This window comes from Saccopteryx bilineata, chromosome X (assembly GCF_036850765.1).
Source record: "Saccopteryx bilineata isolate mSacBil1 chromosome X, mSacBil1_pri_phased_curated, whole genome shotgun sequence".
Classification (NCBI taxonomy): domain Eukaryota; kingdom Metazoa; phylum Chordata; class Mammalia; order Chiroptera; family Emballonuridae; genus Saccopteryx; species Saccopteryx bilineata.
Genome location: NC_089502.1, coordinates 11,973,157 through 11,998,738, shown reverse-complemented (window position 1 = coordinate 11,998,738; position 25,582 = coordinate 11,973,157). Strand labels below are relative to the sequence as shown.

General features: G+C 36.9%; 1 pseudogene; it reads right to left on the bottom strand.

The window, feature by feature from the left end:
• LOC136317365 (transcription factor BTF3-like) overlaps window positions 1–19,230 on the bottom strand; it is a 35,487-nt pseudogene extending 16,257 nt beyond the window's left edge.
• Window positions 19,231–25,582: the final 6,352 nt, after the last annotated feature.

Here is a 25,582-nt window from a genome sequence, read left to right as displayed (position 1 = left end):
AGAGAGGGTTAGATAGGGACAGACATACAGGAATGGAGAGAGATAAAAAGCATCAATCATCAGTTTTTCATTGAGACACCTTAGTTGTTCATTGATTGCTTTCTCCTATGTATCTTGACCGTGGGCCTTCAGCAGACCGAGTAACCCCTTGCTCAAGCCAGTGACCTTGGGTCCAAGCTGGTGAGCTTTGCTCAAACCAGATGAGCCCGTGCTCAAGCTGGCGACCTCGGGGTCTGGAACCTAAGTCCTCTGCATCCCAATCCGACGCTCTATCCACTGCACCACCGCCTGGTCAGGCTCAAGTGTACATTTCTATAATACATGATCTGTATATTGCTTTGTGTGCCCACCACCTAAAGTTAAATTGTTTTCCATCACCATATATTGGTCCCCTCTTAACATTTTATTGCCCCTCATAATGTATTCCTTTGATTGTTGAAATGTAAAGCCAATCTGGAGAGTTACTGAAGTCAATCTGTATTTGTTTCCCAAATTATCCCCAATTTAGTAGTCTAAAATAATACAGATTTATTCTATCACAATTAATCATGTCAAAAAGTCTGAAATGACCCTTGCTGTGCTAAAAATCAATGCACCAGCAGGACTGGTTCCTTCTGAAGTGTTAGGGGAGAATCCTTTTCTGTTATTTCTAGTTTCTAGAGGCCACCTGAAGTCCTTGCCTCTTGGCCCCCTTCTTCACTTCTAAAAACCAGCTGACTAGCTTCCAATACATCTCTCTCTCTCTCTCTCTCTCTCTCTCTCTCTGCTTCCATAGTCCAATTGCTTTTCTTCTAAGGACCCACGTCGTTGGGCCTACGAAGATAACTTAGAACAATTGCTTGATTGCAAGACACTTCACTTAAACACAAGTTCAAAGTTTTGGGTGTTTTTTTTTTGTTTGTTTTACCATGAAATATATTCACCAGTTCTGAGGATTAGGATGTGGAGCTATTTGGGAGGTGTTGAATAGTTCTTATATCATCTACCATACAACTTCTTATATTTTTAAGGCAGAAACATGTTTTATTTTATTTATTTTTACAACCTTTTATTTTAAGTTTAAAATAATAATAAATAGCAATTAATAAGAAGCAATAAGGAAATTGTTAACCATAGAGACTTCTTATAATTTATAATATTTACCTATTATAAAATCAACCAATAGAAACAATGGAGTTTTTCTTAGTAATACAAAAGTAAAAATAAGAATCTTATATCTGCTTCAAACTCCAATTTTAGATTTTCCGTATTTGCTGCACAGTGCCAGGCATTTTTTTTTTTACAGATTCATTAAGATATTGTTGACATATAACATTGTGTAAATTTAAGTAGTACAATGTGTTGATTTGGTATACTTATATATTGCAATATGATTACCACCATTGTCAGTTAACACTTCTTTTCCATCAGCTCACCTAACTACTATTTCTCTTTTGTGGTGAGAATATTTAAGATCTATCTTAGCAACTTTCAAGTACGTATATAATACAGTATTGTTAACTATATAATAACAGTGCTGTGCATTAGAGTCCCGGAATTTACTCATTTTCTAACTGGAAGTTTGTACTCTTTGACCAACTTCTGTGTATTTTCCTCATTCTCAAGTCCCTGGTAGCCACCTGTCTCCAGTACCACATTGTTTTGATTAATACAGCTTTGTAGAATAGTTTGAAATCAGAAAGTGATGCATTTAGCTTTGTTCTTCTTTGTAAAAATGGCTTTCAATATTCTAGAAATTTTGTGATTCAACACAAATTTTAGGACTTTTTTTCCCCTATATCTGAGAAAAATGCCATTGGAATTTTGATGAAATTGCATTGGATTTATAGATACTTTGGGGTGGTATGGCCTTATTTTGTTTTGTTTTGTTTTTATTTTTGTATTTTTCTGAATTGAGAAGCAGGGAGGCAGAGAGACAGACTACCGCATGCTCCCGACCCAGAACCACTCAGCATGCCCATCAGGGGGTGATACTCTGCTCATCTAGACCATTGCTCTGATGCAACGGGAGTCATCTAGTACTTGAAGAGGAGGCCATGGAGCCATCCTCAGTGCCCTGGCCAACTTTGCTCCAGTGGAGCCTTGGCTGCAGGAGGGGAAGAGAGAGACAAAGAGAAAGGAGAGGAGGAAAGATGGAGAATCAGATGGACGCCTCTCCTGTGTGTCCTGGCCGGCAATAGAACCCAGGATTTCCACACGCACAGGAGCCGTTGCTCTACTGCTGAGCCAACCGTCCAGGGCTCAATATGGCCATTTAAATAACATTAATTCTTCTAATCCATGAACGAGATATCTTTTTTAGTATTATTTAATTAATTGTGTTTACATAGATTCTAGGGTCACCCCGAAAGCCTCCCCCCTTCCTCCCATTCCTCTTCAACATATCCTTTGCTCCCTCCCTGCAGTGCCCTCCCCCCTTCCATTTAGGTTTATCCCATCCTATCAACCCCTTTCCCTCTGTCCTCTTTTCCTCTGATCCCTTTGATCTCTCCTTTGTCTCAATTCTTTTCCTCAGTTCACATTATTTTTTGGATTCCTCAAATGATTGAAGTCATATGATATTTTTTTCTCTGCCTGGCTTATTTCACTAAACATAATAGTTTCCAGGTCCCTCCATATTGTTGCAAAAGGTAATATTTCCTTCTTTTTCATAGCCCCATAGTATTCCATTGATTATATGTACCACTGATTTTTAATCCATACATCTGATAAGGGATTAATAACCAAAATTTATAAAGAACATGTAAAACTCAACACTAGGAAGACAAACAATCCAATCAAAAAATGGGCACAAGAAATGAACAAGATATCTTTTTATATTTGTTTGTGTCTTCTATTTCTTTCATCCAAGTCTTGTTGTCAGTATAGCGATTGTTCACCTTCTTGACTGCATTTATTCTTAAGTATTTTATTATTTTTTGTTGCTATTGTAAGTAGGATTGTTTTCTTAATTTATGTTTTTCATATTGTGTGCTGATAATATGTCGAAATGTAACTTAATTCTGTATGTTGATTTTATATCCTGCAACTTTATTGAATTCATTCATAAATTCTAATAAGTTTTGGCTGACGTTTTAGGATTTCCTCTATATAAGATCAGATAATCTGCAATTAAAGAAAATTTTACTTCTTTCTTTATAACTTGAATGTCTTTCATTTTATTAGCTTTCCTGATTGCTGTGGTTAAGATATTGAATAAGAATGTTTATAGTGGGCACCTTTGACTTGTTTCTTAGCTTAGAATAAAATTTTTCAAGCTTCTAATACTGAATTTGATGATAGATTTTTGTTTTTTTTAATATTTTTATTTATTAATTTTAGAGAGGAGAGAGAGAGAGAAAGAGAGAGAGAGAGAAAGAGAGAGAGAAAGAAAGAGAAAGAGAGAGAGAAAGGGGGGAGCAGCAGGAAGCATCAACTCCCATATGTGATTTGACAAGACAAGTACAGGGTTTCAAATGGCGACCTCAGCATTCCAGGTCGACACTTTATCCACTCAGCTACCACAGGTCAGACCTTGATGGTAGTTTTAGGTTTGTCATATATGGCCTTTAATTTGGTGAGGTTATGTTCCTTCCATACCTAACTTGTTGATAGATTTTATCAAAAAGAGATGTTGCATTTCTTCCATTTTTTTCCACATCTATTGAGATAATCATATAATCTTATTTTTAATTCTATTAATGTGGTGTAACTCAGTTATTTATTTTCATAAGGTGAATCATCCTCTCATTCCAAGATGAATTTCACTCAATTGTAGTGTATGATCCCTTTGATGGCATGTAATTTTGTTTGCCAATAGTGTTTTGAGAATTATTGCATTTATATTTTTAGTGATATTTGTTAATAGTTTTCTTGTAGTGGCTTTATCTGATTTTGGAATAAAACTGGGTAATGCTGGCCTTGCAAAACTATTGAAACTTGGAATTTTTCCTCAGTAAGAAATGATTTGGCCCTGGCCGGTTGGCTCAGCGGTAGAGCGTCGGCCTAGCGTGCGGAGGACCCGGGTTCGATTCCTGGCCAGGGCACACAGGAGAAGCGCCCATTTGCTTCTCCACCCCTCCGCCGCGCTTTCCTCTCTGTCTCTCTCTTCCCCTCCCGCAGCCAAGGCTCCATTGGAGCAAAGATGGCCCGGGTGCTGGGGATGGCTCTGTGGCCTCTGCCTCAGGCGCTAGAGTGGCTCTGGTCGCAACATGGTGACGCCCCGGAGGGGCAGAGCATCGCCCCCTGGTGGGCAGAGCGTCGCCCCTGGTGGGCGTGCCGGGTGGATCCCGGTCGGTTGCATGCGGGAGTCTGTCTGACTGTCTCTCCCTGTTTCCAGCTTCAAAAAATAAAATAAAATAAAATAAAATAAAATAAAAAAAAAAAAGAAATGATTTGGCCCTGGCCGGTTGGCTCAGCGATAGAGCATCGGCCTGGCGTGTGGGGTCCTGGGTTCGATTCCCGGCCAGGGCACATAGGAGAAGCGCCCATTTGCTTCTCCACCTTCGCCCCCTCCTTCCTCTCTGTCTCTCTTTTCCCCTCCCGCAGCCAAGGCTCCATTGGAGCAAGGATGGCCCAGGCGCTGGGGATGGCTCCTTGGCCTCTGCCCCAGGCGCTAGAGTGGCTCTGGTCACCACAGAGCGACGCCCCGGAGGGGTAGAGCACCGCCCCCTGGTGGGCAGAGTGTCGCTCCCTGGTGGGCGTGCCAGGTGGATCCCGGTTGGGCGCAAGCGGGAGTCTGTCTGACTGTCTCTCCCCGTTTCCAGCTTCAGAAAAATACAAAAATAAAAAAAAAGAAATGATTTGATGATTCTCTAATTGTTGTCTTCTGTTGTTCCAATGATGGTGCTGAAAAAAAAAAAAAAAGGTAGTTAGGTACTAAGAGGATTCATTAAACTCAAACAAAAGTCATACCTAAGGAATTAACTTTTTTTAAGGTTTTATTTATTGATTTTATAGAGAGGAAGTGTGTGTGTGTGTGTGTGTGTGTGTGTGTGTGTGTGTGAGAGAGAGAGAGAGAGAGAGAGAGAGAGAGAGAGAGAGAAAGAGAGAGAGATACAGGACCATCAATCCGTTCATGCATGTGTCCTGACCAGAGATCAAACTGGCAACATCGGCACTTTGGGATGATGCTCTAACCAACCAAGCTGATCTGGCCAGGGCAAAGAATTAACTTTTTAACCAAACAAGAACCATGATAAATTGACTAAATATTATCATTTTGTGCTCCATAGTAAAATATTCAATTTACTCCTTATGGGTAAAATTAATTAAATAAAAAATAGACTAATTTACCAATATATTTTTAAAAAGAGCTCTTTTTCTTTGAACAAAGAGGAAATAACTATTTGAAAAGCTATAGTTGAGTCCTACCTATAGATATGTTATCTTGATACAAACTTAACAGTGATTGCTAATAATAATAATGATAGGCATGAACATTTATTGAGTTATTACTATGTGCTAAGAATGCTTCTAAAAATTTTCATTTAATCGTCACAATAATACAATGAAGTAATTATTAAGACTCCTTTTTAAAGAGAAAGTAATATATATATTTATATATATATATATATATATACACTATTTTAGCCTTTTTATTTTTTTAAGTGAGAGGAGAGGAGATAGCAAGACAGATTCCTATATGTGGCTCCATTGGGATCCACCCAGCAACACCTGTCTAGGGCCAGTGCTTGAACCAACTGAGCCATACTCAGCACCTAGGGCTGACACTTGGATCAACTGTACCACTGGCTGCAAGAGAGGAAGAGAGAGAGAAGGGGGAGAGGGAGGGGAAGAGAAGGAAATGGTTACTTCTCATGAGTCCACTAACCGGAAATCGAACCCAGAACATTTGCATGCTGGACCTATGCACTACTACTGAGCCAACCGATCAGGACCAATTTTTGCCATTTTTAAGTGTCCAATTCAATTTTTCTAGTACATTCACAGTATTGTGCAACTGCCACCATTATCTGTTTAAAGAATTTTCTCATCATCTTAAATTGAAACTGTATCTATTAAACAGTAACTCTCCATTACCTGAAGAATAAACCTAAATTTTCCGGTAAGGAAATCTGTCTGAAGATACAACATTTATGTATAGATTTCAACTATTTCTCTTAATTTTACCCACAAGCTTCATTTCTATCTTCTTCAGTTCTTGTTCTCAGTTTTCTAGTTTCTGAGACTTTGTCAGGCAAATTAGTCTATCCTCATTGGTTGTATTCTCTTCAGATTTTTCTATTTTTTATTCTTTTTTTTCTTTTTCTTTTTTTTCATTTTTATCTATCTATCTATCTATCTATCTATCTATCTATCTATCTATCTATCTATCTATTTTCTTGTATTTTTCTGAAGTTGGAAACGGGGAGGCCGTCAGACAGACTCCCGCATGCGCCCAACCGGGATCCACCTGGCATGCCCACCAGGGGGTGATTCTCTGCCCATCTTGGGCGTCGCTCTGTTGCCACCAGAGCCATTCTAGTGCCTGAGGCAGAGGCCATGGAGCCATCCTCAGCGCCTGGGCCAACTCTGCTCCAATGGAGTCTCAGCTGCGGGAGAGGAAAAGAGAGACAGAGAGGAAGGAGAGGGGGAAGGGTGGAGAAGCACATGGGTGCTTCTCCTGTGTGCCCTGGCCGGGAATCGAACCTGGGACTCCTGCACTCCAGGCCGACGCTCTACCACTGAGCCAACCGGACAGGGCCCTTCTTTTCTTTTTTTAAAATTAATTTTAATGGGGTGACATTGATCAATCAGGGTACATAGGTTCAGAGAAAATATCTCCAGGTTATTTTGACATTTGAGTATGTTGCATGCCCCTCACCCAAAGTCATATTGTCTTCCATCACCTTCTATCTGGTTTTCTTTGTGCGCCTCCCCTCCCCCCACCCATTTTTAATTTTTAATTAATTTTAATTTATTGTGTTAACATGGATTCAAGTGTCCCATAGAATATACTACCCTCACCCCCACTGTTGTGTCCCCCATTATACCTCTTTTGTCCCCCTAAATCTCTCCCCCTTTCCCTCTGGGATTTACTGTCCTGTTATCTGTATCTATGTATAATGTATACATAATTTCACTCATCCTTTAACTTTCTCTGATTTTGTCTGCTCATTCCACTTCCCTCTGACAGCTGTCCTGCTTCCTGTGACCCTGCCTCTGCCTCTATTTCGTCCCTAAGTTCACTTGGTTTATTTGATTCCACATATAAGTGAGATCATATGATATTTGTCTTTCTCTGCCTGCCTTATTTCACTTAGCATAATAATCTCCAGGTCCATCCATGCCATCGCAAAAACTAACATTTTCCTCTTTTTCACATCTGCATAGTATTCCATTGTGTATATGTACCACAGCTTTTTAGTCCACTCATCCATGGATTGACGCTTGGACTGTTTCCAGATGTTGGCTACTGTAAACAATTCTGCAGTAAATATGGGAATTGGGAATGTGTATCTTCCTTTGAATTAGTGATTGGTATTCTTAGGATATATTCCTAAAATTGGAATAGCTTGTTCAAAAGGCAGTTCCATTTTTAATTTTTTGAGAAAAAAATTGTACTGTTTGCCACAGTGGCTGCACAGTCTGCATTCCTACCAGGTGTGCAGAGGATAATGCTTGCCTCCACACCCTTGCAAGCATTTACGTTGTGTTGATTTGCTAATGAGTGTGACTATGACAGGTGTGAAGTGGTATCTACTTGTGGTTTTAATTTGCATTTCTCTAGAGATTATTGACATTAAACATTTTTTATATGTCTATTGGCCAACTGTATGTCATCTTTGGAAAAGTGTCTATTCAGTTCTTTTGCTCATTTTTTAATTGGATTGTTTACCTTTCTGGTGTTGAGTTTTAGAAGTGCTTTATAAATTTTGTTATTAACCCCTTAACAGAAGTATTGGTGAATATGTTCCCCCTTTGTGTAGGTATTTTTTTTTTACTTTGTTAATGATGTCTTTGGCTGTGCAAAAGTATTTTAGTTTGATATACTCCCATTTGTTTATTTTGTCCTTTATTTAACTTGCTTGTGGAAATAAATTGGCAGAAATATTGCTAAGATATATTGGAGAGTATACTGCTTATGTTTTCTTCCAAGATGGTTTTGTGAATTATGTTTAAGTTTATTACCCATTTTGAGTTTATTTTTGTGAATGGTGTAAGTTGGTGGTCTACTTTCATTTTTTTGTCATGCACCTGTCTAATTTGCCCAACACCATTTATGAAAGAGAATGGCTTTACTCACTTGTATGCTTTTATCTCTTTTGTTTAATATCAATTGAGCATAAAGGTGTGGGCTTATTTCTGGGTTCTCTGTTCTGCTCCATTTTCTGTATGTCCATTCTTATGCTAGTACCAAGCTGATTTGATTACTATGGCCTTGTAGTATAACTTGATATCAGGAAGTGTGATACATCTCACTTTATTCTTTATTTTCAAGATTCTTTATTTCAAGCACTCACTTTTCAAGAAAGTGCTATTTGTGCACTTTCTTGATTCTATATAAATTTTTGGAATTTTTGTTTTATACTTTTGAAGTATGCCATTGATATTTTAATAAGACTTGCACTGAATTTATAGATTGCATTGAAATGTAGACATTTCAATGATGTTTATTGTTCCTATACTTGAACATGGTATACGCTTCCACTTGTTTGTATCTTCCTTAATTTCTTTTTCAAAGTCTTATAATTTTCCAAGTACAAGTCTGTTATCTCCTTGGTTAAACTTACTCCTAGGTACTTTTATTTTTATTTTGTTTTACTTTTTTTTCTTTGCAAGGGTGAAGGAGATTGTTTCCATAATTTCATTTTTGGACAGTTTATTGTTGGTGTATAAAATGCCAGTGATTTCTGAATATTAATTTTATATCCTGCTACCTTGTCAAATTCATTTATCTGGTCTAGTCGACTTGTGAATGAAACTTTAAGGTTTTCTATGTACAGTATTATGTCATCAGCAAATAATGGTAGTTTTACTTCTTTTTTTCCAATTTGGATACCTTTTGTTTCTTCTTCTTGTCTGATTGTTGTGGCTAGGATTTCCAGAACTATGTTGAATAAGAGTGGTGAAAGGCTCACCCCTGCCTTGTTCCTGACCTTAAGGGAATTGGTTTTAATTTTTGTCCATTGAGTATGATGGTAGCTGTTGGTTTGTCATAGATGGCCTTTATTATGTTGTGGTATGTTTTCTGTATTCCCACTTTTCTGAGAGTTTTGATCATAAATGTGTGCTGGATTTTATCAAATGCCTTTTCTGCATGTATTGATGTAATCATATGATTTTTATCATTCCTTCTGTTTACGTGATGAATCACATTTATTGATTTGCAAATATTGTACCAACCTTGCCTCTCTGGAATAAATCCCACTTGATCATGATGTATGACTTTTTTAATGTATTGCTGGATCCAGTTTGCTAATATTTTGTTGAGAATTTTAGCATCTATGTTCATCAAGGATATTTGTTTATAGTTTTCTTTCTTTGTAGTGTTTTTACCTGATTTTGGAATGAGGATAATGCTTGCCTCCTAAAAGGAGCTTGGAAATCTTCCCATCTCTTGAATATTTTGAAATATCTTGGGAAAGAGAGGTGTTGGTTCTTCTTTAATTGTTGGTAAAACTCTCCTTTGATGCCATCTGGTCCAGGATATTTCTTTGTTGGAAATTATTTTCAATACTGTTTCAATTTTATTTGTTGTAATCAGTCTGTTTAGGTTTTCTGATTCTTCTAGATTGAGCTTTGGAAGACTGTACATTTCTTCAAAATGTTTTCTTGAAATTCTTTGTATTTCTGTGATGTTAGTTATTACTCCTCCATTTTAATTTCTATTTTAATTATTTGAGTCCTCTCTTTTTTTTTTTTTTTTGATGAGTCTGGATAAGGGTTTGTCAATCTTGTTTACCTTATGAAAGAACCAGCTCTTGGTTTCATTGATCTTTTGTATAGGTATCTTAGCCTCTACAATATTTATAAATATTTCCACTCAGATCTTTATTATTCCTTTCCTTCTACTTCCTTTGGGCTTTATATATTGTTCTCTTTCTATTTCTTTTAGATGCAGTGTTAAGTTGTTCATTTGAGCTTTTTCTTGCTTCATAATGTATGTCTGTAATGTTATGAATTTCTCTCTCAGAACTGCTTTTGTTATGTCTGTTGATTTTGAGTTGTTGTATGTTCATTTTCATGGGTTTCGAGGAAGTTTTTTATTCTTCCTTGAACTCATCATTAACCCATTCATTATTTAATAACATGCTATTTAGCCTCCAAGTGTCTATTTTCAGTTTTTTATTGCAATTGATTTTTAGTTTTATGCCATTGTGATCAGAGAAGATGCTTGATATGATTTCAATCTTCTTAAATTTATGGAGACTTATTTTGTGTCCTAACATGTGGTCTATCCTAGAGAATGTACCATGAGCCCTTGAAAGGAATGTATGTTCTGCTGCTTTGGGGTTAAAAATTCTGAAGATATCAGTTAAATCCAGTTGATCTAGTGTGTCATTTAAGGCTGCTGTTTCTTTGTTAATTTTTTATGTGGAGGATCTATCCATTGATGTCAGTGGGGTATTAAAATCTCCAACTATTATAGTATTGCTGTCAATCTCGTGCTTTATGTCGATCAAAATCTGCATTATATATTTAGTTGCTCCTATTTTAGGCACATTAATATTTACAATGATTATATCTTCTTGTTGGATTGCTGTCTTTATCATTATATAGTGACCTTCTTTATTCCTTACTATAGCCTTTGTTTTAAAGTCTATTTTGTCAAAATAAGTATTGCTACTCCAGCTTTTTCTTTTCATTTCCATTTGCACAAATACCTTTTTTTCCATCCCTTCACTTTCAGTCTCTGTGTATTTTTTGTTTTGAGGTGTGTCTCTTGTAGACAGCATATGGATCCTGTACCTATGTACTCTCCTTGATCCATGTCACCCAATTAAATTTAATTTTCTAAATAAAATTTTAAAAGAAATTAAAAAAAATTATTCATGTTTTATATGACCTTATTTTGAGTTTTAAATTCAATTTCACAAGTGATATTAAAAGGACTTGAGAAAAGAGTCTGTTAAGCTTATGTAACATATTCATTTATAATCTCTTTAAACTTAGAAAATAATGCTTAAAACTATGGCTTAAGGATTCATTGGCTACCTGATCCATTAAATTGCAGTGGATTTAGTGTTGGTCCAAGATACTGAGGGCTTGGTTTGAAACCATGAGATCACTTGCTAGAGGATGGGCTCATTGGCCTAAGTGTAGGCTTGTCAGCTTGAGTGAGGGGTTGCTAGCTTGAGAGCAGGATCATTGACATTATTTCAAGGTTTCTGGATTGAGTCCATAGGTTTCTGGCTTGAGCCCAAAGTTGCTGGCTTGAAGCCCAAGGTCACTGGCTTGAGCAAGGGGTCACTGGCTTAGCCTGAGCTCCTTCACCAAGGCATGTATTTGAAGTAGTCAATTAAAATAAAACAAACTTAACTGAAGCAACTATGACTTGATGTTTCTCATCTCTCCCCTCTCCCTTCCTCCTTCTCTCTCTCTCTAGGAAAAACAATAAGGAAAAAGAATTCATTGTTCAAAATACTAAACATAAAGTTATCATTATTTGAGCCCAAAATTCTTATTCTTGATATATATCCAAGGTAAATAAAGGTGTATGTTCACAGAAAAACTTATACACAATGTTCATAGATGCATCATTTGCAATAGCCAAAAGGTGGTAGCAACCCAAATGCTCATGAACTAATGAATGTGTAAACATAATGTGGCAAACCATAGAATAGAATATTATTCATCCCTAAAAAGGAATGAAGTGCTGATACAACATGGATGAACCTTGAAAATATTATTCTAAGTGTCTTGAGGATACTTATGCTATGTGAAAGAAGCTAGACCAAAAGGTCACATATTATATGATCCCACTTACCTGAACTATCCATAACACAGAAAGTAAATTTGTGGTCACCAGGGACTAATGGGACAGGAGATAGGGAAGTTACTGCTTAATGGGTATGAGTCTACTTTCTGTAGTAATAAAAGTGTTCTAAAATTAGATAGTCATTATGATCAAACAACTGAGTAAATATACCAGAAATGATTGAATTGTACACTTTAAATGAGTGAACTGTATTGGAGGTATGCAATATGAAACATATTAAAACAAAAAACTATTAAAAAATCCCCTTGACACATTTTATATTCATAATGGACTATTTGAGTATTTAGAATGTTTATTTTGCTCCTGAACAACTAACTCCCTCTTCTACCACTGCTGCTTACCGTACATGTTAACATCACTAATCAAGTAATGAAAACAGAAAGGCTAATCACTGTTATTACATAACATATGTGTAAAGAGTAGATATAATATCTTTGCCTTACATTATAAGACTTTTGGAATAAGTTCCTTATTTTTTGTCCATAGGTCAATTTGCTACATATTCTTCAGTATTACTTCTGCTCAGTTTATAATTATGCCTAGATATGTTGCAATCAAGTATTTATTCAAGCAAGTATTAATTAACTTCCTCTGGTTAAATAGTTGAGGAATTTCAATGTGTTGCTAATTAAAACTCTGATTTTTTAAATGAGTATCAATAAAGAAATATGCATTCACATTTATTGAGAATCTAGGGACCTGAATTATCTGTTCCAAGAAGCATTCACCATTTTCATGATGATATTGGAAAAAACTTTTTCTCACAAAACTAGATTTCAGAAAGGTATACTAAATCAGAGTAGGACTGTAAGCATATGAATGCAGTAAATAAAATTGAAAAGTTTTAATTGTGACTCCTTTAAATGCCAAACTAAACAAGATCATGGTTACCAAAAACATTATTCTCTCTTTTTCTGAAAAGAATATATTTTGGTGTTATGTAAGACATGACATTTCACAAATTATGTTATCAGTTGATTAATTATAAAAAATAAATTATTACAGGAAAAGAAAGAAGCAAAAGCTAATATTTTAAAAACTATGCTGTTTAAAGACAACATATTTTAATAATTTTAGAAGTCTAATGGCTATGTCTTGTGTTTTGCATTAGATGATTATAGACTAAAATTATAATTTTAATTAAGCCTTTTTTCTTTAAGGAAAAAGATGGCCTATACATTAGCCTGAACTAAAAGAACTGCCTAAAATTTCAAGTATCTCTAGACGTAATCCAACAAATTTGTTTAACAGATGGATTTTTACAGGCTCTGAATTCAAAGATAAAGGAATAATTTTGGCAGAGGAAAGAACAGCTCATTCTTTAACCCATGAGTCAGGACTTGTCAATCTACCATTATTATGCTACAACATACACAAGCTAAAAGACAAGTGCTGAAGGAATGAGACAGTTTGTAACTCACAGGCAAAGTAATCTTCAGGATATGAGTAGAAACTCACACAGGTCCAAAATAGTTTAAGAACTACAATTCTTGCTTTCTAGTAACTTTCAAAATCAGGTGTTTTAAAAACTGTTTGAAACAAGAAGATGGAGAAAAGATAAAGCAAGAGATCCTCTTAAGCAAGTAATTTTTTGGAGTATGGGAAACCAAGGTTCTTATTTCAAGAACTGGGGTGCCAACAGGGAAAACAAGAAGAATTAAATATTAATCTACTCACCTTTTGTGAAAGGGTCTGTCTCTTCCATTAGACTGTGGGCTTCTTGAGAGCAGAGTCTTTTTCTGTTTGGTTAATTGCTGACTTCCTCTCTTTATATAACACATAGTAGCTGCTCTTCAGATTCATAATGTGTCAGCAGAAATGGAGCTTTAGAAGGGCTAGGATTCAGTGTACCTGTGCTGTTAGTGACTTTGAATAATTCCTTTGAGTAATAAATGACAATATGTCACCATTTCTTATGGCTGAGTTACTACTTTATTACATATAGGTACAAAATCTTCTTTATCTAATCCTCTATCGAAGGGCACTTTGGTGGTTTCTATGTCTTGGTCACTATGAATAATGCTGCAATGAACATGGGGATGCATGAGTCTTTATGTACTAATGCTTTTGGGTTTTGGGGGTAGATACCCAGTAGAAGGATTGCTGGGTCATAAGGTAAGAACTATAATCTTAAACCTGAGACACAAGTGACAGAAACCTAGTCTGTGAAGAATCAGGTCATTAAGGAAAAACAAGAAGCCCCCCCAACTCAAGACTAATCTACAGGACATCTGAAGATCTGCATTCCTATCCCAGCTCGCTCTGCCATGAGCTTACATATGGCACCTAGGGAATTAACTCATTTATAGGATAAAGGGATTGAGCTAGACCAGTCGTTGTAAATCATGAAATGGCACTGGTGTATTGCAGTACTTTCTTATTATTTGTCACTTGTACTATGGAAATATTTACGACCTTGTGTGCACTTAGGGAGATGTATCCCATACATAAAATTTATCTAATGTGCTGGTACAGAAAATTCATCTAATGTGCTAGTAACAGAGGAAAATTTTGAAATGTATTGATTTTAAATACTGTCTCTCCTAATTTAATGTATCTAAATTACCTGTGGATCTTGTTAAAAGACAAATTCAGATTTAGTAGGTCTGGGGTGGAGCCTAAAGTTTGGCATTTATAACAAGCTCCCAGATGATGTTGTTGCTGCTGGTCCATGGACCATACCATGTGTATCAATGATATTGAGGATCATATCAGTTCTGAAATTCTATGATCCATATGTATAATCATTTACTATCTTCCCAACCCTCTGTCTCCCCATTGTAGGTCATAATTGACCCAAAATATCAGGTTTTGATGGGTCTCCTGGTGAGGTCAATAGGTAAAATGGGAAAAAATTCCAAGTCCCAGTGCTTGTGTGTTGCATGTAACATGTATGTCAATAGTCCTGACTGTGAGTTCTATAATAATACTAGCTCTTGGTTTTGGTAGAACTCCTTGCCACATCTTGGTGAGCAAAATTGGCAGTGATATATGCTCTCTAGGATCCTATGGCATCATAGAGAACTTCTTCATCAAAAGCAGACCTTGACAGGAGGAGAAAGAAACACTATTGGGAAGAAAGAATGACTATTTCATATGGGTAATTTTTCTAAGACTTTCAGCATTACAATATTCATCTCACTTTACCTTTATGATATAGTGAATATCTGCCTTTTATCTTAAATACTGAGCCTTCCTTGTTCAGCACTGTGTACTCAGGCTACATCACAGCACATAGCACAGGCAGGTATTCAGTAAATATTTGTTGAATGAATGAATGAATGAATGAATGAAGCAACTGGAGATACAGTGTACTTAAAATAAACTTATTTGAGGAAGTCGGGAGGAGGAACAGAATAGGAAGCGTAGAGCAGGGAAGCATGAATTTATTCAGGCATAATTGTCATAATTGTCCCTGCCCTTTTACTGCCCTTTGTTGTTCTTTAATACACCATAGGATGCACCTGCCCAGACATGGGGACTCTAGCTGGGTAGATAGGAAAGCTAGTACAACGTCCCCTTTAATTAATTTTGCAATTGGAACTGTCTGAAAATGCCCTGGCCCCTGATGCATTTGATGTTTTACCTGTATTGAGAATATACAATAAACAGCATCAGGATTATCTCCTAATCCTAAACACAGCAAAGGAAACAAGATCTATCCAAAGTCACCATTGGTCTGTTAATTATTATGTCAAAACCAAAAATTAAATTGATGAACAGCCAGATGGCCAAGGAAATCAAGTATACATTTCTATGAATTTATTAATGCAATTAATATTTAAACTTTTCTGCTCTAATTTCCTCTGGTTTCTCACCCCTTGGTCGTAGTTATCTCTGTATTCCTAGCTAAATAATAGCACTGATACCATGTTAGCACTTTGAGAATGATCTACTCAAACAATTTGCAACAAGATTTGCAAATATAGCTGAATTTTCATTGAAAAAGAATACTAAATTAAAAAGTTAGATGGATTAGAGAGAAGATGAGTGTGGAGAAAGTGGAGGCAAGAAGGAAATTCTCACGGATCTCACCTAGGGGCTTTGTAGCTAGGTCACCTTACCTCTGCAATGCCTGCTAACAAGAACCCCTCTAATCCCACTAAGTAGATTTTCCATCAGGATATAAAAACAGCTTGTTATAGCCAACCCAAATCCATTCATAGAACAGTTTCATTTCTGAGTTAGCCTAGGGAAATTTCTCCTATTGAAATATTGGGATGGATAGGAGTTGCTGTCTGTTTGGCTTAAAGGAGGACTCTTCTGTGGCCTACTGGCTGCAGTAAATGACCTGGTCCTAAAACTGGACAGACTAAAAGACCAGTCAAAAAGACCAGTGAAGCCAGAAAGTGTTTTGTGATTTTTCAATTCAAAGGTCAGTGTGCTTGCTGCTCTGTGACGAAAGACAGAACTGCAGCCACTATGGTTCAATTCTATTTGATCAAGAATAAATTCAAAGATATTTTAGACATATTATCCTGTTCAAGAGTTTCTTAATAAAGACCTCACTACACAAATATTGATAAGACTTTTATCCAGAACTATGTTGAATAAGAGTGGTGGAAGGGGGCACCCCTGCCTTGTTCCTGATCTTAAGAGAATTGCTTTGAATTTTTGCCCATTGAATATGATGTTGAATGTGGGTTTGTCATAGATGGCCTTTATCATATTGAGGTATGTAATCTGTATTCCTACTTTGCTGAGAGTTTTGATCATAAATGGGTGCTGAATTTTATCAAATGCTTTTTCTGCATCTATTGATATCATCATGTGATTTTTATCCTTCCTTTTGTTTATGTGATGAATCACATTAATTGATTTGCGAATATTGTACCAGCCTTGCCTCCCCAGAATAAATCCCACTTGGTCATGATGAGTAGACCCAGAGCAGAGGTTTTTCTAATGAAACCTCACCATGGGCTACTTTACTTTCCAAGGCAGAGGGGAAAGGGTAGAATATTTAGAAGAGCTTTAGGGGAAAACCTAAATTCTGCTTCCAGCATTAATAATTTTCTGTTTGAAAATTAGCAACTCATTAGTAAAACCCTTGATAGAGTTCCATTATGGTTTATGTGTGAAAAAGAGTAGCTACTAATGGCCCTAATGATGAGTAAGTGGATTGCTTAGAATATTACTTATTTAATGAAAAGTAATGGCTGTCTCACTGCAGCAGGCGTGATGCTAAGTGTCTCTTTACATGTGTATGCCTTTCATGCTGGCCTTTGTCTGATAATACACACTTGGAAGAATCTAAACAACAAAGCTCATCCCCACCATGTAACAACCACTACAAAACACACCCAGAAATCACTTTCAATTTTCCAAATGATTATGGTTCTTCCAATCATTTGCAGTTATAAGGGTTAAAGACCATTGATTTAACAAAAACAGACCAAGAAGTAGGGAAGTCTACTTTTCTTTTTTTTAATATCTGAATCAAACCTCCACTACAAGGCAGGATAATACCAATGTTTGTTAATTTATTAATTAAAGACATTTTGACAGATGTGAGGTGATATCTCATTGTGGTTTTAATTTGCATTTCTCTAATGATTAGTGGCATCAAACATTTTTTTACATGCCTATCTGTCATCTATATGTCCTCTATGGAGAAATGTCTATTCAAGTCCTTTGCTCATTTTTTTATTAGATTGTTTACCTTCCTGGTTTTAAGTTTTAGAAGTTCTCTATAAATTTTGGTTATTAGCCCTTTATCATAAATATAGGTGAATATGCTCTCCCATTCAGTGGATTTTTTTTTATTTTGTAAATGGTGCCTTTTACTGTGCAAAAGCATTTTAGTTTGATATATTCCCATTTGTTAATTTTGCCATTTAATTAATTTGCCCAGTGACATATATCAGCAAAAATATTGCTACAAGAGATGTCTCCAGAATCTATTGCCTGTTTTCTTTGATTTCTCAATTTACATTTATCCCTTGTCTATTTTGAGGTTTTGTTTGTTTTTGTGAATGGTATAAATCGGTAGTCTGATTTCATTTTTTTTGCAAATTTAATTGACCGTAAAGGTGTGGGATTATTTTTGGTTTCTCTGCTCTGTTCCACTGATCTCTAAGCCTGGTCTTAAACCAGTACCAGGTGTTTTTATTACAATGACTTTGTAATACAGCTCGATATCCAGAAGTGTGATACCTCCTTCTTTGTTCTTCATTTTCAAGATTGCTGAGAGTATTCAGGTTCTTTTTTGATTCCATATAAATTATTGGGATGTTTGTTCTGGATCTCTAAAGTATGCCATTGGTATTGTAATAAGAATTATAGTGAATCTGTAGATTGCTTTCCATAGTATGGACATTTTAATGATGTTAATTCTTCATAAACATGGTAAATGCTTCCACTTGTTTGTATCTTCCTCGGTTTCTTTTTTCAATGTCTTATAATTTTCTGAGTACAACTCTTTTACCTCCTTGGTTAAATTTACTCCTAGGTACTTTATTTCTTTTTTTTAATAGTAAATGGGATTGTTTCTTTAATTTCTCTTTCTAACAATTCATTATTGGTATATAAAAATGCCACTGAATTCTGAATATTAATTTTATATTTTGACACTTTTCCAAATTTGTTTCTCAGATTTGACTATTACTTCTAGTAGTATTATTGTATTACTGTCAATCTCCCCTTTTGTGTCCATCAAAATCAGCTTTATATATTTAGGTGCTCCTATATTGGGTGCACAAATGTTTACAATGGTTATATCCTCTTTTTGTATTGCTCCCTTTATCATTATGCAGTCACCTTCTTTGTCTCTTACTATATATAGCATTTGTTTTAAAAGACTATTGTATCAGATATGTGTATTGCTATCCCATTGTTTTGTTTTGTTTTTCTTTTATTTCTTAATAGGTGATTAGTTGGTTTTCTCCTACAGCTTTTTGGATTCTTTACTTGTGTCTTACTTTTGGCATTTTAATTATGATGTGTCTTGATGTTTGTCTCTTTGGGTTCATCTTCAATGGAAGTCTATGTGTTTCCTGAACTTGTATAAATTTTTCCTTCACCAAGTTAGGAAAATTTTCACCTATGATTTCTTCAAACAAGCTCTCCATCCCGTTCTTGATTTCTTCTCTTTCAGGAACCCATGTCACATGGACATCATGTCTCTTCATGTTGTTGCAGAGGTCTCTTACACTTTCCTCAGTTTTCTTAAGTCTCTTTCCTTTTTGTTGCTCTGCTTCTGTGCTTACATTTATTTTCTCCTCTAAATCACTGATTTGAACCTCAACTTCATCCAATGTGCTGTTGATTCCTTCTAGTGCAGTCTTCATTTCAGATATTGTATTTGCCATTTCTGACTGATTATTTTCTTATGGTTTCAATGTCCTTTTTAATGCTTACTATCTTGTTGTTTAAGTTTTTTGTGATCATCCATTCTTACTCTAAGAAACTTAATCGTTTTAATAACCATTATTTTAAACTCTGTGCCTGGTAGTTTAGTTGCTTCCATTTCATTTAGTTCTTTTTTCAAGGACTTCTCTTGTTGATTCATTTGGGGAATATTTCCTTGTCTTCCCATTTTGTCTGTGCATTAGTTCGTTCTGCTCTGACTTCCAAAGTTTTTGTGATGTTTTAATGAGGAAGGTGGGCTCAGTAGTACTAACCTCCAGGACACCTGAGCTACTTGCTCTAGAAATGTTTCTTGAGTGTTATTATGTACCCACCTGTTGTATGTGAGCCTTGAATGTTGTTGGCTTTTTTGTGGGTTGAGTTAACCCTTCAGGCTGTCTGGCTTTAATGGTTAACCCTGATCATGTATATTAGATGCTGTGCAGTGGCTATTTTCTGGGGCATAGATATTCTCATCAGAGTATGGTGTCTGCTGTACTCATCCTTTTGATATGCTACTTGTGTGGTTAGTTTTGTCTAGCACAAATGCAGTCTGCAACTCCCTACTGGTTTTGTTGGTTCTAAGTCCTCTTGAGCAAGTTCAGGTATTGGATGATGTCAGATGTTGTTGTTTTTTGTTTGTTTGTTTTGTTTTTTGGCAGAAATAGAGAGAGGGACAGATAGGGACAGACAGACAGGAAGGGAGAGAGATGAGAAACATCAATTCTTCGTTGCGGTTCCTTAGTTGTTCATTGACTGATTTCTCATATGCGCCTTGACCACAGGAGCTACAGCAGACCGAATGACCCCTTGCTTGAGCCAGCAACCTTGGGCTCAAGCTGCTGAGCATTGCTCAAACCAGATGAGCTTGCATTCAAGCTGGCGACCTCAGGGTCTTGAACCTGGGTCTTCCACATCCCAGTCCAACGCTCTATCCACTGCACCACCACCTGGTCAGGCAGATGTTGTTTTTAATTAACCAGCCAAGGGCTACCTATCTGGAGCTACCACTCTGTTCACTATTCATATCTACATTTTTTATGCCTGTGTGAGAGGGGCCCACTTGTGTAAAAGAGTCAACTTCTTTCTGCTTAGAAATGAGAGTATCTGTCTAAAAGATCCGCCTTAAGATCTGTCCTTAAGAACTGACTCCACTTTTTAACTACTCCACCTCCCCCTGCAGCTGCTTTCCCACAGAGTCTTCCATAGAAAGACCATAGAGACTCAGACTGGCCTTAACTCACCAACCTTTCCACAAGATGCAAGCTTGGTAAGGTAGGGCAACTGAGGCCAGGAGGACCACTTTAGTTGGATTCTCGACTTGGAGGGTCTCTTGATCAGGCATATAGTATGGGAAAAGTGGATTCTATTCCAGAATCTAATCCCTCAGCCACTGCTGGATACTCCAAATCTATTTCTTCCCAGAGGGGTGAGCAGCAGGTTCTGGTTGGGTTGGGCTGATACTCGCCTCTGCAGAACTTCCTTCAGGTGAGAAGCCACTAATCTCAAGGAAGAAGATTGATAGAGTCTCCCACTGAGGCTGATTGTGCCCCTTCCACCAGATTGTAACTAAGCATCTTAGCCAGTCCCAACAGTGGCCTTGAAGGAACTTCCACTTTCAAAGTCTGAGCATTAAGCCTCTTGCCCTTCATTTTGTGGAACTGATATTCTTCCAGGGGGCAGAATATCCAGAACTTGGGCTAGCTGACAGTGTGGTTGTATCTCACCCAGTGTGTGCAAGCTGCTGTGCAGGTCCTGACCACAGGAAGTGGAATTCTCTTTAGCTAGGTTTGGTGCCCAATGAGCTCTCTCTTTGGATATTTTGCTATTAGTGATAGTTGGGTCCTGCTCTGATGTTGTTTAAAGTTGGCCACTAGTTGTGGACCCTTTAGGATGGAACCTGGCACAAACCAGTGGAAAACACTGCTCCTGACTGGTCCTCAACAACTTTTTTGGAGCTACAAACAATCCAGAGATTGTGGCTGCCCTTGCTGAGTTTAGGTGCATATGGAAGAACCACACTACACACCTAGGTGGTTTTTACCAGCACTGGGCCTGGGGCAAGGTGATCAAAACACCCAAGGTTTCTTTGTCTGTTGGCTGCTTGTTAGGCTTACTCCCTAAAATACCTCTAGTAGAGTAGGGAGGCTGGGGAGCCAGGTATCAGAAAAGGTGATGGGTGCCGCTTCTACCCAGAGCCCCAGATTTCAGTCTGTCCTGAATGTTTTTGTATACTTCAGACGATATGGCCACTAGGAGTCTGAAGAGTGTGACCCAGACAGCTTCTACTGAATATCCCATGAGGGGAAAGCACCAGTCATATTCTTGGGAAAGTGGGAAAAATAGCTCTAAGCCTCAGCACCAGCAACTGAGTCACTACTCATCCCTGAGGCTTTTCAGCTCTCTGACTCTTGGCTGCTTACTTCTCAACAGGAACCACTCTCCATAGGGTATGGCAAGAGATATTCCTGAGGGTGGGACAGTTGCTTTCCCCAAGTTGATGTGGCACAGAAGGGAGTGGTTCACCCAAGAAAAATGGTGACTGCTATACTGGCAAATGTTCACCACAGTGTTCTTGGTGGCTGTTCCCCCTCCATGTCTCTTCCCAGGGCCACCAATCTCAGAGTCTCTTCATGCAACTCTAGTCTGCTTAGGCCTCCTTCTGCTGAAGTCCAGGGTAACTGGCTGTGAACAGGATTTTCTGTATTGTTCCTTTATAAGGGTTTCTGAGTCTCTGAGGACCTTTGTCCCTTACTGGTAGACAGAAACTTCATCTCTTTTCACTACCAAATGCAATGTGAGCACTTCTACTTGGCTCTGGTGCTCTAGGCTGGGGAGCCAGGCCTGGGACTTAGAACCTACACCTATCACCCCTACCTGAGATGTCCCTCTAGAACAGGGGTCAGGAACCTATGGCTCACGAGCCGGATGTGGCTCTCTTGATGGCTGCATCCGGCTCGCAGACAAATCTTTAATTAAAAAAATAATAACGTTAAAAACATAAAATATTTTCACGTATTACAATCCATTCATTTCCTACCGCTCATGTTCATGGTTGCGGGTGGCTGGAGCCAATCACAGCTGTTCTCTGGGACAACACCAAATTTTTATTGGATAACGTATATGGATTGTTGTATGGCTCTCATGGAATTACATTTTAAAATATGTGGTGTTCATGGCTCTCTCAGCCAAAATGGTTCCCGACCCCTGCTCTAGAAACTTTGCCACTGCTTGTGGAAACATTGGCAACCTTTTTCACATCTCTCTCTTTTTACCAGTCTCTATGTGGCTTCTTCTGTAAAACCTTATATATAAAACTCTTCTTCATTTAGTCCTGAGTTGTTTTTTCAGGATAATTGTTCATAAATTTAGTTTAGCTCCAGGTTGGTCTTGGGAGGAGGTGAATAGAATATCTGCCTACCCTGTCAGCATCTTGAACCTCTCCTTGACCTTCCAGGCTTTTATAATTTATTTATCTAGAGAAATATATATAATGGTGTGACATTGGTCCATAAAGACACATAGGTTTCAGATAAGCAGCTCTATAATATTTGAATTGTTCATTGCTTTGTGTGTCCATCACCCAAATTCAAATAATTTTCCATTACCATATATTTGGCCCTCTTTACTCTGCTCCCCACCACCCATCTCCTTCTGGTAACCACTTCCCTCTGTCTGTGTCCATGAATCTCAGTTTTATATTCTACACATGTGTGAAATCATATAGTTCTTAACTTTTTTCTGATTTACTTACTTCAATCAGTATAATGTTCTATAGTTCTGTTTTTTTATAGTGGCTGTGTCTGTTTACAGTCCCACCAGCAATGAAGGAGGGTTTCTTCATCCACAACCTTTTCACCACTTATTTCTTGTCTGGTTGATAACAGCCTATCAAAAAGGTGTGAGGTGGTATCTCATTGTCGTTTTGTTTGTTTGTTTTTGTTTTTGTTTGGTTTTTGTTTTTGTTTTTTTTTTCAGAGACAGAGAGAGAGTCAGAGCGAGGGATAGATAGGGACAGACAGACAGGAATGAAGAGATGAGAAGCATCAATCATTAGTTTTTCGTTGTGTGTTGCGACATCTTAGTTGTTCATTGATTGCTTTCTCACATGTGCCTTGACTGCGGGCCTTCAGCAGACTGAGTAATCCCTTGCTGAAGCCAGTGACCTTGGGTCCAAGTGGGTGAGCTTTTGCTCAAACCAGATGAGCCCATGCTTAAGCTGTCGACCTCAGGGTCTCGAACCTGGGTCTTCAGCATCCCAGTACGATGCTCTATCCACTGTGCCACCGCCTGGTCAGGCTCATTGTAGTTTTGATTTGGATTTTTCTAATGGCTAGCTAAGATGGGTATATTTTCATATATCTATTTGTTGTTTGTATATCTTCACGGCATAAATGTCTGTTCAGATCTCCCCATTTTTTATTTGGATTTTTCACTTGTTTCTTTCTGAGCTTGGTGAGTTCTTTATATATTTTGAAAATTAACACCTTGTTGAAGCTGTTGTTTGTGAATATCAACTCTTATTTGGTTGCCTGACTTTTTATTTTGTTGTCAAATTCTTTTACTTTGCAGAAGTTTTTAATTTGATATAGTTCCATTCATTTATTTTTGCCTTTACTTCCTTTGCTTATGGTGTCAAATTCATAAAATGTTCTCTATGGTCAAGGTCCATGAGTTTAATATTGATGTTTTATTCTATATAATTTATAGTTTCAGATCTTATATTTAGGTCTTTGATCCATCTGGAATTAATTTTAGTGCATGGGAACAAACTGTAGTCATTTTATTTTTTGAATGTGGCTTTCTAATTATCCCAACTCCATTTAGTGAAGAGCCTTTTTTTTCTCCATTGTGTGTTTTTGGCTCCTTTGTCAAAGATTATTTGCCCATATATATGGTTTTATTTCTAGGTTCTTGATTCTGTTCCATTGGTCTGTATGTCTGGTTTTTTGCCAATTCCATCCTGTTTTGATTATTGTGTCTCTGTAGTATAATCAAAATAGTTAAATTGGCCATACTACCTAGAGCAATATACAGATTTAATGCAATTCCCATTAAAATCCCAATGCAACATTTTAAAAAATCAAACAAAAAATCATCATATTTGTATAGAACCACTAAAGACCCAGAATAACCAAAACAATTTTGAGAAAAAAGAACAAACCAGAAGTATCACAGTACTTGACTACAAATTATACATAGAGCCCTCCACATTTTGAATGTATCCTTTTTCAAAGGTTTGAATATTTATGAGCTTCACACATGAACTCAAAATTGTCTTGGGGTGCCTCACTCTATTCTTTTCTATCATGATCACTTTTGGTTGTATAATCAGAATTAAATTTTGACAGGAATGAAAAACATTGTGGAGGAATATTTAACAAAAATAAAGGATATTTAATATATATTTTTAATTTAAGAAAAACAGGTTATAAAACCTGTTGGAAAGTACAGCTTATAAAACCTGTACTTAGAGCATGATTTATATTTTGATATATATATATATATATATATGAAAAATTCATAAATAGATAAACATAAAAATATTAAGTGTGGTTATAGTTTACTGTTCTTCTTAACTTTTTATGTCTCTGTTGTTTCTATTATCCCATAGTGAATGTTTGTCATTTCTGAGACATTCCCAATGCTTTGGAGCTATCTTCTCCCTCAAAACCCCTGACATTTATTTAAGTGTACTTTCCAAAGGCTGAGATATGCCTCAGACTGCCTTGGGCTCTCTATGAAGAATGAAATGACAAAGTGCCTCATCTTAGGACTCGTCACCATTTGAAATAATTTCTTTGTTTGTTTGTTTTTACTGATTACTTGCTTCTGACCATTTAGAACTCCTGACACCCAGCCTAGTTTACAATAGCATTCTAGTGGCCAAAAATCCTTACTAGAATTGACTTGAAGGTACTATGGCATTATTCCCTATTGAGCTTATCAGCAGTAATAATATTTTTAAATAAGTTTACTTCACTTCCTTTGTTTCCTAAAAAAAAAAAAAAAAGACAATGTCTAATGTTTATTGAGTACTTATTATGTGCTAGGTACTGTGCTAAATATTTTTAATGTATTAACTGAATTCATTCTCTCAGTATCTCAGTGAGGTTGGTAATATTATTATCCATACTTTATAAATGAGAGGATCTGCAACAGAGATGAAGAAAGGTAGCCAAGCTCACAGAGTCTGTGAGTTGCAGGGCCAAGATGTTTACTTACTTTTTACTGGAGGATTGACAGCCTGAATTTTCTTGGACATGGCTCCAAATAAGTATCCTTATAAACTTCCACTGACCCACACACAAATGT